Source organism: Puma concolor, chromosome B3, assembly GCF_028749965.1.
Source record: "Puma concolor isolate L17-30 chromosome B3, mPumCon1.1.hap2, whole genome shotgun sequence".
NCBI lineage: Eukaryota > Metazoa > Chordata > Mammalia > Carnivora > Felidae > Puma > Puma concolor.
This window is the reverse complement of record NC_141672.1, coordinates 113,626,387-113,634,975: the sequence shown is the minus strand read 5'-3', so window position 1 is coordinate 113,634,975 and position 8,589 is coordinate 113,626,387. Positions and strand designations below refer to the sequence as shown.

Here is an 8,589-nt window from a genome sequence, read left to right as displayed (position 1 = left end):
GCTCCTCGGGGTCCCTCTCCAGGTAACCATGAGGCAAGCTCTAGTCGAATCCTTGACCCCCAACCCGTCGCAGGGTCACTTGCAAGGTGAGGGGCGGGGGGCTGTGCGTGGCCCCTCCTGGCGCTGGAGCCCTCCCGCTAAGAGAGCACCCGGACCGGAGGAGGGCTTTCTCGTGCCGGCAAAACAGGCCGATTCGGGTTGGACCCAGCATCTCTCGGCAGGTCAAGAAGCAAAGCGAAAGTTTTGCTTCAGCCAGAAAACCCGGAGAGACGAACGGGCTCTAGTTCCCTCGGGTCTTGGGTTAAAAGTGCGGTCTGTGGAGGCCTTTGTGGCCTTGTGAGCCAAACAAGACATTTACTTTCTCTGGGTCCTACTGGCAAAGGGAGGGCAAGTATATCCCTTCTTATAAGCCCTCCTGGTCTTTCTCCAGACACGCGCACACACACACACACACACACACACACACACACACACAGACTCACACGCGCATTCAGGGGGTGTATCTTGCGTCTACACCACTGGGTCACAGACTCGGACACCGCGGAACTGACCCCAACTGGCCTGGTTGGGCAGTTCTCAGACTACAGTCCTCTGGGGAGCTTTAGAACACATCAGATGGCCAGGCCACAGCCCAGAAGCATCGCTTCCCTGTCTCCGTGGCCCAGCCGTGGGCATCGTGTTTTTCTAGAGCCTCCCAGGTGACTCCAACGTGCATCCAGGGTTGAGAACCCATGACCCTCAATTCATTTCCTCATCCAGCGAGGAACCCCAACAGAGTGAATTTCGGGGGGGGCACCCCAGCATTAGATACAGCACTCACATTTCCAGGCCTAGCTGTCTCCCTCCAGCTTTGCGAGAAAAACCCTCGCCCCAAATTGCCCCGAGTGAGAGGCACGGTGAGTGACCATGAACCAAGCCCCCCCTCCCCCGCAGCCGTTTCGGGGGAGAGGTGAGCAAAACTCACCTCCTTCCGTGCTGATGCTGGGGAGGGATGTCTCTCAGGCTGGGGGCCACCACCTGTACCAGAATTCCCCAGAGCTTACTGATATGCAGATTCCCAGGTTGCAAAAGCCATACCCGGCAGGCCCTGCTGTATACACAGCGGCTGTCCGGGCATCGGAAGACCAGGGTTAGCCCCAGCTCTGGCCCTGACCTGCTAGGTCACCTGAGCAGGCCCGGCCTCTCACCTGTGACCTCCTGCCCTCCGGGACAGGGTTCGTGAGAAGCAAACCTTTGTCTGGGAAAAGACTTTGCTGACTCTAAGGCCATAGAAGGAGTTGATTGCATTATTATTCCTGGGGGGGAGGGGGTGGGATTTGTTATGTATATTCTGCTTGTCCTGCCCCAGCCTGATGGCTCCGCGAATAAAACCTGGAGACTTGAGAGCCGTGAACACGCTGTGAGTTTCGTCCTGTGGTCATCATGCGGGGGGCAGGGGGTGGGGACGACAGCTGTGTGTCAGTGAGGGTCTCTGGGCCACCTTTGGCTCATCTGTTCGACAGGGTAACGAGTGGGCTTCTGTCGCTGTGCTGTGTCCTCTGGGGGTGTCCTGTGGCCCCCGTGAGCCTGGCGGTTAATGAAACGGAGGTGTGGGAAGAGGCAGGTAGAGGAAGCTGAACATTTCTGAGCATTTGCTGCGCACCAAGTAATCCCCTGGGCATTTAGAATAGATTAGTGCACAAAATTCTCAAAAACTATTATCCCCAAGAGAGGAGAATATGAAAGTTCCGGACGAGAAAACAGAAACTCCGAGTTATAACCAGCCCGTAGGCGCTCAGGCAGCAATGGCAGAGCTGGGGTTAGAGCTCAGGAAAGCCTGTCTCCTGGACCCACACTGTCCCCTTGTCCCGCCCTGTCCCCTTGTCCCACTTGGCCTTCCTGTGTGCCTGATTGCAGGACTCAGGAGGAGATGCCCACTTAGCCTGGTGACGGTGTGGGCTGCAATCCAAGCTCTTGGAGGTTCTTTGCCCTTGTGACTTCCGGGGATCACCCAGCCAGAACCCCTGGCCCAGGGCCGCCTTGGCTGCCCGGGAAGGATGAGACCATCTGAAGTCATTAGGTTTCCAACAACCCAGGGTTTCAAAGAAGGATAAAGATCAAAGGCAGAGGAGGTCAAAGAAGCCAAAGTCAGATCACCCCCAGATTAAAGCAGGAGGAGCCAGCGCCCCGCAGGCTGAAGTCTGTGGGAGGCCTGCCTGACCCCTCAACGGCCTCCCTGCCCTGGAATTCTGGCATCTGTCAGGTAGAGCACTGGGACGGAGGGCAGGCTGGACCCGGACAGAGATACACAGAGCAGGACAAGGGGACCTGAGAGAGAGCCGGAGAAGAGGGAGGGAGATGGAGACAGAGGGAGAAGGCAAAACACAGAGAGCAAGGCAGAGAAGGGGTGGGGGGAGACAGAGAGACAGAGACAGAGGGGAACAGAGAAGAAAAAGCAACCGAAAGCAAAACAAAAAGCCGCAGGCCTAGAGAGGCGGCGAGGCTTAAGAAGAGGGTGTCAGAGGTGAGGGCAGGGGAGAGTCTGAGCGAGCCCTGAGGCGGGGTGTGTGGAACTCGGCAGAATTTCCCCTGTGGAGCTGGCCCACCTTGGCCTCGCGGCTCGGCCTCTTGGCCTGCCCTCCTTTCCCTACACATGGAGGTTGGCCTGCTTTCTAGATGAAAGGCAGAGCCTGCCAGGCAGTCTGCTCCGTTTTCCGCAGATGCAGTCTTCAGAAATGACTTTCCCCTGCAGAGGCTGTGAACCCTGGCTGGAGGGCCTGGAGGGGGCTGGAGGGAGCTGGAGGGGGCTGGAGGGGGCTGGAGGGGGCTGCTGGGGCCTGGAGGGGGCTGGAGGGGGCTGGAGGGGGCTGGAAGGGCCTGGAGGGGGCTGGAAGGGCCTGGAGGGGGCTGGAGGGGGCTGGAGGGGGCTGAGGGGGCTGAGGGGGCTGAAGGGGGCTGGAGGGGCCTGGAGGGGCCTGGTGGGGGCTGGAGGGGGCTGGAAGGCCTGGAGGGGCCTGGAGGGGGCTGAGGGGGCTGGAGGGGGCTGGAAGGGCCTGGAGGGGGCTGGAGGGGGCTGAGGGGGCTGGAGGGGGCTGGAGGGGGCTGGAGAGGGCTGGAAGGCCTGGAGGGGGCTGGTGGGGGCTGGTGGGGGCTGGAAGGCCTGGAGGGGCCTGGAGAGGGCTGGAAGGGCCTGGAGGGGGCTGGAAGGGCCTGGAGGGGGCTGGAGGGGGCTGGAGGGGGCTGAGGGGGCCGGAGGGGGCTGGAGAGGGCTGGAGGGCCTGGAGAGGGCTGGAGAGGGCTGGAGGGGGCTGGAGGGGACTGGAGGGGGCTGGAGGGGGCTGGAGGGGGCTGGAGGGGCCTGGAGGGGGCTGGAGGGGGCTGGAGGGGCCTGGAGGGGGCTGGAGGGGGCTGGAGGGGGCTGGAGGGGGCTGGAGGGGCCTGGAGGGGGCTGGAGGGGGCTGGAGGGGCCTGGAGGGGGCTGGAGGGGGCTGGAGGGGGCTGGAGGGCCTGGAGGGGGCTGGAGGGGGCTGGAGGGGGCTGGTGGGGGCTGGTGGAGCTGGGAGGCCTGCAGCGTCCTCCCCCACATCCTTGGCCCCTTAGAAGCTGGAGGACCCTCCCCACTGCAGGGCCAGCTCAGGCCTGCAGAGGCCATGGCCCGGTGTTCCCCACCCCTCCTGACACCTGGGCCTGCCTTTCTCCCCTCCACCTCTGCATGCCTTGCCTTCATAGCCCATCCCGGGCTGGTCCTCCTCCAAGGAGCTCACGGAGCCCACGGTCCCGCAAGAATTTCTCTGGACTTCTTTTGCCTGCCATGCCGGGCCACGTTCAGTGACACAGCAAGTTGTCTTCTAAATGCCAGGCACGTAAATTCTCTGTCCCCACCTCTCCATCTGGATTTAGGTCCTCCTCTCCCTGCCCCCACCCGGGGGCTTCCCGCACACGAACAGGGAGGCGTTCCAGGAGGTTCTGGATTGTGCTACTTCGATGTGCTTTGTGCTTGCTGCTTTTGCCAGACTCGCTCCTGTGAATGCTGGCACGTGGTCCTCAGTCTGGAGAGCCTGCAACTGATGACACGTGACCCACCGTGGAAGTGGACAGAGGGGGCAGAGGCCGAGGCAGGCAGCTCGCCAAGCTCCCTGAGCCGATCTGCAGCGCACTGAGACCTGGACCCCCCCCCCTTGCCACAGGCGGCCACTGTCCCAGCCCCTCTTCCTGAACCTCACTTGGGACGAGCGCTGAGCACCTGCGTTAGCGGGGACCCGCAGTGAGAACCAGCTTCGGCACAGACCTGAGAACCCCTCCCCAAGGGCCCAGCCTGCAACCTGGCCCCCAACCTGCTCTCTCACTTCCCTTTCTCGGTGGGTCAGCACCTGCTGAGCACGCCACACCCTCCCTCTCACCCCTGCCAGGAACACCCTCTTCCTTCCTCCCCCTCCCCTCCCCCACCGGAGGCCTCCTTCTGGGCTGGTCCGGCTTGGCCAAAGCAAGACACGTGGCCACTTAACTTCCAGGGCTCCCGCCCGCCCAGAGGAGCGAGGGAAGGGGTGGGACATCTGTGAACAGCCCCAGGGGGCTCCGCATTCGAGGCAGTGGCCTCCCTTCCCGGGCTGAAGCATCTCAGGGACTGGAGCTACCCTCGTCTTCCTCTGTATCTCCCCCTTCCCCCTCCTCGCACGGGGTCGGGCACGCAGCGGACGCTGGGGTACTTGCCGAGCAGGTGACGGGGGCCCACGCAAAAGGCAGCTTTGACCTGCACAGCCCCCGCCCCCTCCCATCAAGATGCTGACAACGACAGTGACGGTGATAAGTGACATCCCTGGGCAAAGCACTGACATTGTCACAGCTTGTCACCTACAAGGACTCAGGTGCCTGGTGCACGGGGTGGGGCTCAGCGACTTGTTCACGATCACGCGGCTAGCCGGTGCGGGGGAGGGGGGGGCATCACCTGAGTCTGAGCTCCTGAACGGTCCGCCGGACCCCTGAGCTGGAAGCGGGAGACATGAGTTCTGGTGGCTCCCCTGCGTGGCCTTGGGTGAGTCGTCTCCCCTCTCGGAGCCTCGGGTTCCCAGTGTGTATAATGAGGGCTTGACCTTCTCGGGGAATTTTGTTCCCCCTTCTTGGGTGCTGTGTCACCACCCCTCCCCACCCCAAGGAGACACCATGAGGGTTCAGAATCGAGCGACGGTTAGAGGCAGGCCTCCTGTCTTCAGGCACCTTACGGTCCAGTGGGTCGAGCCCCAGCCCCCTCGCCTTCCATGGAGGCTTGAGTTCCAGCTCAAGTGCGGACAGTGGGGCTGCGGGAGCCGGTGGGGGGTGGGGAGGGGAGGGGTGTGGGGGGAGGAGGGGTTGGAGAAGGTGGAGGAAGGGTTTGGCTGTGCAGGTGAGCTAGGAGGGGTTGACAACAAGCGTAGGTGGGGGTGAAGAGGCCACAGAGCGTGTGACCGGCTGGGAGGACCGGCGGCCCGGCGTGGAGAACGCGACGACCTTCTAGCCGTTTCCCTCTCCGAGCCCCCTCTCGTGAGCAAATGTCTTTGATTTATGAAGGGACTGATTTTAAATCATCCTCCCTCTCTCCCTGCCCACCCGCCCTCCTCCCCTGCCTATATTTCCCCCTGCCCATAAATTTTTTTTAATGACAGTTTAGAAAATGAGCAAATCTTTGGTGACACTTTTATCACCTCCAGAATACTTTCGATAAGAGGTTTCGGTAGATTGCATTCTGGGAGAGGGGGAGGAGAGAGACCAGATAGCAGCTCCGCCTACCGAGGCGGAACCCGCCCCGGCCCCGCCCCGCCCCACCCGCCCCGGCCCCGTCCCAGCCCTCAGCCCAGAGGCTGCCCCTCGTTCGCCCTGCTGGTACCCAGCTCCTGGGGTCCCAGCACCACCGCGACAGCCTGCTCACCCTGTGGCCTGGGCACAGCCCTTCACTCCTCCCTCTCTGCCGGTCTTTCGCAAAATCTTGCCTAGCGCAAGGGATAATTAGCGCCAACCTATTAATAATGGTTAAAAGTAATTAGCTGCTGACATCTTGTACCACACCTAGTTACTCAGACTGGCAAATCAGGTCCAAAAATATTTCTCAAACTAAAAACAGAGCTGAGGTAGATGTCAGGGGAGCTGGAAGGTTCACACGGCACCTGGAACGCAGGCCCACCGCCAAGAGTTCTCAGCTGGGCTGGGAAAGCAAGGAAACCCGCCCAGGGCGAGATTGTGTCAGAAGGAATGCTTTGGAGGGCCCAGAATGGGGGGGCGACGGGGGCAGGGAGAGAAGCCTCCCATGGTTTCTGCACAGGGACCTGATCCCCGGAGAGGGGACTGCTTACGGGAGGTTGGTTGGGAGACGGAAGGCTTAGGGGGTTTGTCGCACAGTCCGGGAGGGAGCGGAAGCCTGGGCAGGAACCGAGAACCAGGCCTGGGAATGAGGGACATTGGAAGGGAAATCAACAGGACTCGGGGGCTGGCTGGACACGGGACCTGTGAGCGGCAGGGTTTAGGAGAATGGGGATCCACAGAGAGAGGCCAGCCCAGCCCGGGAGATCACTGGGTGACTTGTGGAAGGATCCTGTCCGGTTAGAAATATATGGAGGAGAAAAGCAAGTTTTGTTGTCTTCAAGAAACACATTGTTGTGGGCAGTCAAAATGTCACTTGCTTCCTTTTTTAAGTTTATTTATTTTGAGAAAGAGAGAGAGAGAGGAGAGGCGGAGAGTGAGAGAATCCCAAGCCGGCTCAGTGCTGACAGCGCGGAGCCCAACTCGGGGCTCGATCTCATGAACATGAGATCACGACCTGAGCGGAAATCAGGAGTCAGGCGCTTAACCGACTGAGCCACCCGGGCGCCCCAAGTGTCATTTGCTTCTAATCGAATTATGGTTAAAACAAGGTTGGGGCGGTTGGGGGGTGGGGAAAGTGTCATAAATCATAAAAGTGCATGAGTGAGAAAGTGACTTGGGTGCACAGAGGCCCTGACGTTTATTGAGCATTTGCAGCGGGCCGTTCCCCGTGCCTGGCACATATAAGAGCTGATGTGGGTAAAGGGCTGAGTGCCGTGCCTGGCTTTGCAACGGGGACCTCTGCCCCTTCATCTTTATTATTGGGAAGAAATCGTTACGGCTACCGGTGACCATGAACAGTTAGGGCCCAGAAGATAGTTGTGGCCGAGCACCTACGAGGTGCCAGGCACTGTTCTACGTACTTGGCATTTGTTAATCCCGCAAATGTCCTAGAGGGCAGACGCTATTATTATCAATCTCATTCTGCAGATGAGAAGGCAGAAGCACAGAGAGGTTGAGTAACTCTCCGGAGGCCACACAGCAATTTGTACCGCGTCAGAGACAGAACCTGCTAGCCTGGCTCCAGCTGCCCCCGAAACTGTAGCATCGGGTCTGTTTCTGACCCTGAAGAGGAGTTGTGAGGACAATAGGGGACTGGAGAAGATTCCACAGGGCTCCCTGAGAGCAGGTCTCTTCTCTGAGGACGGGAAAGCTCTGAAGGAGAAGAGATGTGAAGACTGAACTGTTTCTGTCTACACAGAGACGCAGGAGAAATGGCGGGGGGGGCTCGCACGGACCTCCGGGGGCTGCAGGGAGGGGCCTGAGGGAGTGCTTGGCCCTCCAGGCTTTCTTGGCTCGGGAGCAGAGCCGGGGTGAGGAAACAGAGGTCCAGAGGGGCAAGACCAGATAGGTAGACGGAATGAGGGATAGCGCTCGCTCTTGGGTCGTTTTGCTCTATAATCTAAGGAGTATTTGAATGCGCCCAGACCGTGGAGAGAGGACACAGGTGTGAGAAACTGTGGCTTCGCGCATCCCTTTGACATTTTCCCCAGAGTCTGTGGCAGGGCGGGCGAGCCACTGACCTCACCGAACCCTGGTCCCCTGGCCTGCAAACGCATAGTGTCCCTAATCAGAAGGTGCAAGCTGGCCCCCACGTGCGTGGAGCTCCTGGCCCAGACTCGGCCTTCCATAGTCCGTAATTGACAGCTATTATTATTATTATTATGGCCATAACCATAGATCATTAATTTACAGTTTAAAAATCCTTCACCTGTTTCATTTTGCGCTATTTTATTGAAGAATTAAATTTTTATAGGAGATCTCCTAATTGGCCGGATTCAGTGTCATCCCTGCCCCTTTCGGGTATGCACAGCAGACAGGCAATGACAGGCGCTATTTCTATCCGGTGACACCCACCCACCCGAGCCACTTTTTTTTTTTTTTTTTTTTCATCTCCTACCATCTACCGAGTGTGGGCTCTATATCAGGCACCACCCTTCATTGTCTTCATTATTTTAATCCTGACAACAACCTTGCAGACAGGAGCTTGTCCCCACTCGACGGACAAGGAAACCAAGGCTCCGATGCTGCGTGGGGATTCAGAACCAGGTGTGTCTGTCACTACAGCTTATGTCTCCTCCCAGATGGGACGATCCAGGGTTTAGGGAATCCTCTGGGGTCGGACGAGCTCTCCAATGATGGGGACAACGACTAGCCAAAGGCGATGCGGTGGGCCATCTGAGCTCTCCAGGGATGGTTCCCTTCTGGGGCTGAGCAGCTCCCAGAAATCCCAAGAAAGCATCAGCCAGGATGCCGCCTCGACATGTCGTGTGTCCCCCA

General features: G+C 59.5%; 1 long non-coding RNA gene across 1 annotated transcript; it reads left to right on the top strand.

Annotated features, from left to right (window-relative positions):
* Window positions 1–3,540: 3,540 nt before the first annotated feature.
* LOC147580307 (uncharacterized) lies at window positions 3,541–8,077 on the top strand. The gene is made up of 2 exons (XR_015252776.1): window positions 3,541–5,011; window positions 7,240–8,077. It is a non-coding gene; the product is annotated as an uncharacterized LOC147580307 (long non-coding RNA).
* The last annotated feature ends 512 nt before the right edge of the window (window positions 8,078–8,589 follow it).